The sequence below is a fragment of the Talpa occidentalis genome, unplaced genomic scaffold (genome assembly GCF_014898055.3).
Source record: "Talpa occidentalis isolate TD23 unplaced genomic scaffold, MPIMG_talOcc4v2.1, whole genome shotgun sequence".
NCBI lineage: Eukaryota > Metazoa > Chordata > Mammalia > Eulipotyphla > Talpidae > Talpa > Talpa occidentalis.
This window is the reverse complement of record NW_026555331.1, coordinates 2708724-2717681: the sequence shown is the minus strand read 5'-3', so window position 1 is coordinate 2717681 and position 8958 is coordinate 2708724.

Sequence of the window (8958 nt, the reverse complement as noted above, 5' to 3'; positions counted from 1 at the left end):
CTTCCCCGCCAAACTTCCAACGGCATTCCACAGAAATAAAACAAGCCTGAAATGTATATGGCATCACGACAGACCCTGAAAAGTCAAAGAAACCCTGAGAAAGAACTAAGCGGGAGACGTCGTGCACTTTGATTTCAAACGATATCACAAAGCTACAGTAATCAAAACAGTATGTATCGGCATAAAGGCCAGACCATGATCAATGGGACAGAACAGAAAGCCCCAAAATATACCCATGTGCATTTGTTCACTTAATTTATGACAAAAAAGATAAGAATGTACAACAGGGAAAGGACAGCTTCTTTCACAGATGGTGTTGGGAGAACTGGATTCCTGTCTTACATCACATCACACACAAAAATCTACTCAAAATGTATTAAAAACTTGAAGACCTGAAACCATAAAATTCCTACAAGGAAGCAGTGTGGTAAACTCATTGACCTCAATTTTGGCAAGGATTTTTTTTTTTTTTAAATTAGAAGGTTTTACCTCTTTTTTTTAAGGTTTTTATTTATTTTTTTTTTTATAGAGGCATGTTTTATTTATTTATTGTTTGTTTGTTTATATATACAAGCACTGGGTACCATCAGAAGCGCGGGAGGGTGAGAGAATTCACCAGAGCCAGAGGGGGAGCAGAGCAGGCAGAAGGACCGAAGACACTGCTGAGGGGAGCAGCGGGCGGCAGGAGAGGTCTGCGCGCCATGCGGGACCCTCCTCCGGTGGCCGGGGAGCAGCCGGGGATCGAAGCAGCTCCGCAGAGGCCGCAGGCAGCCTCGCAACCCAGCGCTCAACCGCTGCGCCACCGGGGAGGCCTGGTTTTGTTTTTAAAGATTTATTTATTTTTATACAAGAACCAGGGTACGGGCCAAATGTGCCAGAGGGTGAGAGAATTCACCGGAGACAGAGCGGGGAGCAGAGCAGGCAGAAGGACCGAAGGACACTGCTGAGGGGAGCAGCGGGCGGCAGGAGAGGTCTGCGCGCCATGCGGGACCCTCCTCCGGTGGCCGGAGAGCAGCCGGGGATTGAACTGGCTCTGCAGAGACTGCGGGCAGCTTCGCAACCCAGCGCTCAACACCTGCGCCACCGGGGAGGCCCAAGATTTATTTATTTTTATACAAGAATTGGGGTACAGGATAGAGATGCGGGGGGGGGGCTGTTGAGAGGATTCACCAGAAACAGAGCAGGGGACAGAACAGGCAGACGGACCGAAGTACACTGCTGAGGGGAGCAGCGGGCCAGACAGGAGAGTTCTGTCCCACCATGTTGGTTTCTCCCTGGTGGGCCGGGAATCAAACTCTTGCTGCAGTGGCTGCGGTGCCTGCTTCACAGGTTGCGTCTTAACCCCTGCGCCACCAGGGAGGCCCTGGCAAGGATGTTTTTGAACCTGACACCAAAAGCAAAAACAATAAATGCAAAACTAAACAGGTGGGGTCACATCAAACCGAAAGGCCTCTCTGCACAGCAGAAGAAACCATGTCACAGCAAAAAGGCAGCTGGAGGGAGAATGTCCTTGCAGCAAGGCTAACGGGGGGTCAATATCTAAAATGTATAAGGAACTTACATGACCCAAAAGCAAAAGAAATATCTGATTTAAAAATGGGCAGAAAATCTGGGCCTCCCCTGGTGGCACAGGCGGTTGAGCACAGCGCTGTGAAGCTGTCCCCAGCCTCCACAGTGCCAGTTGATCCCAGCCGGCTGGCGAGGGTCCCACGTGGCGCGCAGACCTCTCCTGTCTCGCCCGCCGCTCTCCTCAGCAGTGTTCTTCGTCAGTCTGCCTGTTCTGCTCCCTGCTCTGTCTCTGGTGAATCCTCTCACCCTCCTGCGCATCTGGCCTGTGCCCTGGTTCTTGTATAAAATAAATAAATAAATCTTTTTTAAAAAAAAGGGCAGAAAATCTAAACAGACATTTTCCCAAAGAATATGTACAGATGGCCAATGAGTACTCAAAAAATACTCCACATCACCCATCATCAGGGAAATGCAAATCAAAACCACGACAATGCCCCCTCGCCCCGTGAGCGGCCACCCCCAGAGAGGAGCACGGCGGCGTGTGGGAGGGCTTGTGTCCACTGCGGGAGGAATGCTGGCACGGCCGCCCGTGAAAGCCAGGAACAGGACCCCACGTGATCCGGCCGCCGCCCTCTGTCATGCCAAGTCCAGGGGCCCCGGGCCTTGCTCACTGCAGCTTTATTTAGAGTGACCAGGATGTGGACACAGCAGAAGGGCCATGGATGCCCGTGGGTAAAGGAGACACGAGGTGACACTCACCTGGCAGGGAGCCTCAGCAGCGCCTGGCGGGCCCCAGGGCAAGGCTCCTCGCTGCACTCCAGGGGTGCTGACCCCGCGGTCTCCCTAGAAGTGGGAGACCCAGCTGCACGGGGTGGGGGCTGTGTTCACACACTCCCGAAAGAGAAGAAAGGGGCGGGTGGTGCAACGGTGTCCAGCCTTCTGCGAGGCTCAGGCAGACTCGGCACTGGGTGAGGTGGGTCAGACAGGGAGCCCGCGGCGTGACTGCGACACTGTGAAGTCTTTGAAAAGCTCACGGACTGAGAGAATGGGGCGGGGCGCAAGCCACAAGTCCTAGGGTGCTGCCAGCCCCCCGTGGTGCTGTGACCGACCGCGGGTGTATCTCCAGGGTGACCCAGGGAGAGAGTGTCCGTGGCCTGTGCGGTGCTGGACGCAGAAGCCGAGGCTGGGAGACAGAGTGGAGGCGGCATTGCCGCCCAAGCAGTGAGGCCGGAAGCCACACCCCAGATGCTGCCGCCCACAGCCTGCCCCACCCTCCCATGCCCACCTGGTGCAGCGGGACCGGAAACTAAGGCCCAGGACCAGCGGGCGAGGTGCCCTCCACCACTAGGGAGAGTGGGTGGCCTCTCCGGCCCCGCCCGGCCCCAACACCACCCCTCGCCACCCGTGGTGTGGCCTCTGCAGGGAAAGCTCAGCCTGGGCTCCCGCCCCCAGTCAGCCCTGCTCTGCCCCTCAGTGTGGCGGTTTGGGGACACCTTTTAGGCCTGGGGTCCTGGGTTGAAAGCTGGAGTTTGAAGGACCCAGCCCGGATCCTGTTCTGGGCCCCACGCTCCGGTTTGCAAGGGCTGGCCAGCCCGGGCAGCAGGCCTGCTGGCTCCTGCCTGTGCAGCCGCGCTGGACCTGCGGGGCAGGGGCTGACCCTGCGGTGACGGCAGGACGACCGCATGTTGGGTCCGATGAGGGGACCGTGGACGCTATTTCACGAAGGAGCCCTGGGCTTTGAGAGACCTGCCCGGTGGCGGCGCTTGGGCGGACGGGGCGGGGACCGAGGGCCACGAGCAGCGGGGTCGGCATTGGCTGGTTTCCGGGCTCAACGTCGGCAAGTCTCTAAAAGTCCTTAAATTAAATGAATTGGCTTCTTGCGCGGCCCCGCAGCCGGCCCTGCACATCTCCTCGCGGGCTGAGCACGGCCACGTCGCCGCCTGGGAAGCCAGGTCTGCGCTGGGGACCTGGGCCATCTCGCTGCCTGGCCTGCAGTCCTCGGGCTCACTGCGGGGTGCTGGGCACCTTCACCTAACCCTTGACTGGAGGCTGAGCTAGGACAGGACAGAGTGCTTTGTCCCCCAAGCCCGGGGCAGGGTGGAAGAGCCCCAGGCCTTGAAGCCAGGGATGGTTTGTGTCCTGCCTGCCGGCAGGCCTGGAAATCTGAGCACTGCCCCCTGGAAACGCACCTCACACCCCGTGGAAGTCGCCGCTCCCCAGTGTGGCCTGGCACAGGGTGGCGGGGCCTTCTCCGCCATCCCGGCCCAACAGCCCCATGCAGTCCACTCTCCGGGCCTGGATGCCCCGTCGCCCTCCTGTCCCCGGTGTCTGCCCGCCCGGCGTCTGAGTGAGTGGGCGCCCGGCTCCCTGTGGGATCTCGGGGCTCCCGGCAGCAGAGGGTTGTTCATGGTGTGGACGAGCACGTTTCTCTGCTGCGGGGCCTGGGCCGTGGGCTTGCTGCGGACCCGGCTCAGCCGGGCCAGGTCCGGGCGGCCAGTCTCTGGGGGAGGGGCCGCGGGGCCTGCGGCCCTGGCTTGGCCCCGGTGCCGGGGCTGGCCCCCGGCGGCTCCCCCAGGTCACTCCCTCCAGCCATGCAGGCGCCTGTCCTTCCCCACGTGGCCGTCCCGGGGCCGGCTGGGTCTGGCTCGACGTCTGGCCGCGTCTCCCCGGGGACGCCTGCTCGCCTCCGCCGCTGGTAGCCGGGCTGTCGTTTATCACTGAGCCGCAAGGGCTTCTGAGAGGAATTCTAGATGCGATTATCAGACGATCTCCAATGTTCTCCCCCGTTTTGTGGGTTGTCTTTTCGCTTTATAGACGGTGTCCTTCGAAGAACAAAGTTTTTAATTTTAATGAGTCTGACTGATTCTCCCCGTGGTGTCGCATGTTCGCGGTGTCGTCTGGAAGGAGCCTCTCCCGACTCAAAGCGGCAGGAAGTCACGGCTGTGTGTTCTCCTGAGTTTAACGGCTGCAGGTGCACAGTCCAGCTCTCACATCCGTGTCCATCGATTGTGAGGTAATTTTTTAAAAATGATTTATATATTTATGCACAGAACGTGGGTGCGGGGCAGAGGTGCAGGGGGTGAGAGGACTCCCCAGAGACAGAGTGGGGAGCAGAACAGGCGGATCCACTGACACACACTGCTGAGGGGAGCAGCGGGGAGACAGGAGAGGTCTGCTGTGCCCTGTGGGCAGCTCCCTGGCTGGGGATGGACTCAGGCTGCAGTGGCTGCCGTCAGCTTCATAGTGTGAGCTTTTTAAAGTTATATCCCCTATCAATAAAAGAACTTAATAAAACGGGGTGTGGGAACTCCCAGGTCCCCTCCGGAGCCTGTCCAGGCATGTCCCACAGGGCCACAGAGAGGGGAGCCGGGGCTGGGGCAGGAGGCCTCTCCCTGCTGGACCCCTTCACCCCCCACCCCCACCGAGGTGCCACAGGGGTCCAGCACTGCCCACTGTGCTAAGTCACCCCGGCACCCGCGCCTGGCTGGCTCTCAGTTACAGTTAATTATTCTCATTCCAAGCGGATCCCCAAGGGACACTGGGGGGCTGTCTTCTTAGGTAAGGTTCTGACATCAAACGGGAGAGGCCCTGGGATGGGGGTCGGCAGCAGCGCCCCATGTTTATTCTGGAACAAGGCGCCTGCTTTCCCCAGCTTTCCCACTCCGCGGGGCCCCTGCCTCAGCGGAGCTTCTCTCAGCCCACGGGATTGAAAATTAATTAAAAAAAAACAACTTAGGTTTCACGAGGTTCCCACAAAGTCCTTCCTGTTACCAAAGTCTGGGGGGTGCGCGTTGAGTCTGGGGGCGAGTATGGGGATACCCGCGCCTGAGCTGTGGGCTCTTCTGGGCACAGTGAGGGGGGTGGGGGGGGCAGCTTCTGGCCGGCCACGCCCCAGGCCAGCTCTGCTCCGGGCTCCTCGCTGCTGCCTCCTGCCCTACAGTCCCCCTCCCTGGGCAGAGCCTGCCTGGAGCGACCCCCCGATGTGCGGGGTGAGGGGGGGCTCCCCTGGGTGCGAGAAGCCCAGAGGGCCCCCTGGCCCTGGGGCAGCCACAAAGGGGACGGAGGTGTGGGCAGAACGCCCGCAAGCAGGAGCCCTCCTCACCTGGGGCACTGGCGGCATGGCCCCCAGCCCAGGATCCTCAGACCAGGCCCGGCGGGGGCCCTCACAGGGGGCCCAGGAACGCGGGCCCCCAGCTCTGGCGGCAGCCACTGCCCCAGGAGCCCGCGGCCCAAGGGGCTCCAGCCCGAAGGCGAAGGCGCGAGACTGCCCGGGGCTGCGGGGCCAGCGTGCAGGGTGGCCGGGGCCCATGGGCGTCCTGGGTCACAGGTGGGAAGATTTCATTTTGGGGCAGGTGTGGCCGGGAGAGCTGGTAAATGCTTGGTTTTTCTTTCTTTATCTTTTTAGAAGAAAAAAAAAAAGCACACAAGAGCTGGGGTGCAGGCCAGAGGTGCAGGGGTGAGAGGACTCCCCAGAGACAGAGTGGGGGCAGAACAGGCAGACTGACTGAAACACACTGCTGCGGGGAGCAGCCGGGAGACAGGAGAGGGCTGCTGCGCCCTGTGGGGAGCGCCCTGGCAGGGGTGGATCTTCACAGTGAGGTGCTTAACCCCTGCGCCCCCAGGGAGGCTCTTGATTTTTATATTCAATTTTAAAAATTGATTCAGTCATTCTCCAATTCTTGGCTTTCCGGTCTTCTCGGATGTTCTACAATTGTTCCGTTCCCTTTATTTCATCCTTGTGGAAAACAAACAGACCCAATGTAAAGCGCACAGCATGAAATTGACAGCTTGGCCCCAAATCACACTGTGCAGCCGGTACCCCTCACCCCCCGCAATCTCCACCTGCGACCACGCACCAAGCGCCCCCTGGCGCCCCCACTTTCCGTCTCCCTGATTCTGACGCCCCCAAGTTCCCCAGGCGCCGTCTCTCGCAGTGCAGGGCGCTGGGCAGTTACTCCACAGGCGGCGCTTGGGCCCACCCAGGCCGCAGCAGGACGGCCCAGCGGTGCCCGTGAGGCCCCACGCAACGCCCAGGCAATGCCTCTGACGCAGCGTCCGCGGCAGGTGCCCGCCTCACCACGTTGCAGCTGCGGGGACGTGGCGATGAGGTACGGGCAGCCCGAGGGCGAGGCCGCCTGTCTCCTGAGCCGGCGCGGGCGGGGGGGCGGGGGGCACGGGGTGGGGGGCGGCCCCTCTGATTCCTCAGGGAAGGGGCATCCTACTCTGTGTTTGCCCCACGGCGCCCGCCGACACTCTCACTCCGCACCCTCACCAGCCTTGTCTCCGGGGTTTCATAAAGCCCCAGCGGCTGCGAGGTGGTGGCCCCCTGGCGACCAGGCCTTGTCCCGCGCCCCCTGGCCAGCCCCTGCCTTCTCTGGAGAAATGTCCACTCAGGGCCCCTCCTGTCCTCTGGACGTGAGCCTCCTGCCTGGCCTGCGGGTCCTCTGCCGTCGTGGGCGCTCCTGGCGCGCGGGTGCCTTTCCGGGCAACCCGACATTTTCACCAGCGCAGAGTCCGCCCTGCCCTGCCGCGGCCCGCCCGCCCGCCCGCCCGCCACAGCCGAGCCGCCGCTGCCCGGCCAGCGACAGGCAGCCTCGTCCCGCCAGGCCTTCTGGGGGTTCTCTGTATTTTTCACCTTTCATCCATTTTGAGTTAGTTCTTACACCTGCCGGGAGGCGAGGGCGCCTCTTCATCTTGCGCGGGGGTGTCCGGTTGTCACGGCGTCATTTACGGAAAAGTCTGTCGTCGCGCATCGGTCTCGGCGCCCTTGTGCAGGGTCCCTCGGCGCCCGCGAGCGCGGCTCGTCCCTCGGCCTCTGCGCCTGTCTTCGTGTCAGCGCCACGCCGTCTGCTCGCAGGCCGCCGCCCAGGACATCAGCCGGCGCCCATGACGCCCATGACATCAGCCGGCGCCCAAGACATCAGCCGGCGCCCATGACATCAGCCGCCGCCCAAGACATCAGCCGCCGCCCATGACATCAGCCGCCGCCCAAGACATCAGCCGCCGCCCATGACATCAGCCGCCGCCCATGACATCAGCCGCCGCCCAAGACATCAGCCGGCGCCCATGACATCAGCCGCCGCCCAAGACATCAGCCGCCGCCCAAGACATCAGCCGCCGCCCATGACATCAGCCGCCGCCCATGACATCAGCCGGCGCCCATGACATCAGCCGCCGCCCAAGACATCAGCCGCCGCCCATGACATCAGCCGCCGCCCATGACATCAGCCGGCGCCCATGACATCAGCCGCCGCCCATGACATCAGCCGCCGCCCAAGACATCAGCCGGCGCCCATGACGCCCATGACATCAGCCGGCGCCCATGACATCAGCCGCGCCCATGACATCAGCCGCCGCCCAAGACATCAGCCGGCGCCCATGACGCCCATGACATCAGCCGCCGCCCATGACATCAGCCGCCGCCCAGGACATCAGCCGCTGCCCAAGACATCAGCCGCCGCCCATGACATCAGCCGGCGCCCATGACATCAGCCGCCGCCCATGACATCAGCCGGCGCCCATGACATCAGCCGCCGCCCATGACATCAGCCGCCGCCCAAGACATCAGCCGGCGCCCATGACGCCCATGACATCAGCCGGCGCCCAAGACATCAGCCGCCGATGACATCAGCCGCCGCCCATGACATCAGCCGCCGCCCAAGACATCAGCCGGCGCCCAGGACATCAGCCGGCGCCCATGACATCAGCCGCCGCCCAAGACATCAGCCGCCGCCCATGACATCAGCCGCCGCCCATGACATCAGCCGGCGCCCAGGACATCAGCCGCCGCCCAGGACATCAGCCGGCGCCCATGACATCAGCTGCCGCCCAAGACATCAGCCGCCGCCCATGACATCAGCCGCCGCGTCTCTGTCCGCCGGCCTCCCGGGTCGGCCCACAGACCCCGGCGAGGGCTCCCCGCAGGAGGAACTCCCTGGTGCGGGACTCCCTCGGCGCCGGGTGATCCGGACTCTCTTGATTTATCCCTCACGTCTGAAGGACCCACGAGATTCCTGGCGGGCAGCGCTTTCCCTCTCAGCAGCTGGCCGGGCCGGCCGCCGGCCTCTTGCCTGCAAGGGCTCGGACGCGGGTGCCCAGGCAAGCCCGCCGAGGCTCGGTCGCTCGCTCTTCTGTGCGCGCTCTGGGGTCGCCTTCCGTGGAGTTCCCGCGTCTCCTCCACGCCTTTCATCCCGCTTGGTGAGTTTTCGGGCGCTTATTCCCGCGTTCTCTCTCCCTTCCCCGCCTCCCTCCCCCGGCGCGGAGCCCCAGGCGTGCTGGCTGGTCCTGGGACTGTTCCCCGGTCTTCCAGCCTTCCCCGTCTGCTCCAGTGCTCTCTCTGCAGGGCCCTGATTCTTCCAGGCACCCAAATCGGCCTTCGAAACCTACCAGGGAATTTTCCATTTCTGTTTCTTTTCGGTTTCTCCTCGGCTCTCCGTCTATTAGTATTTC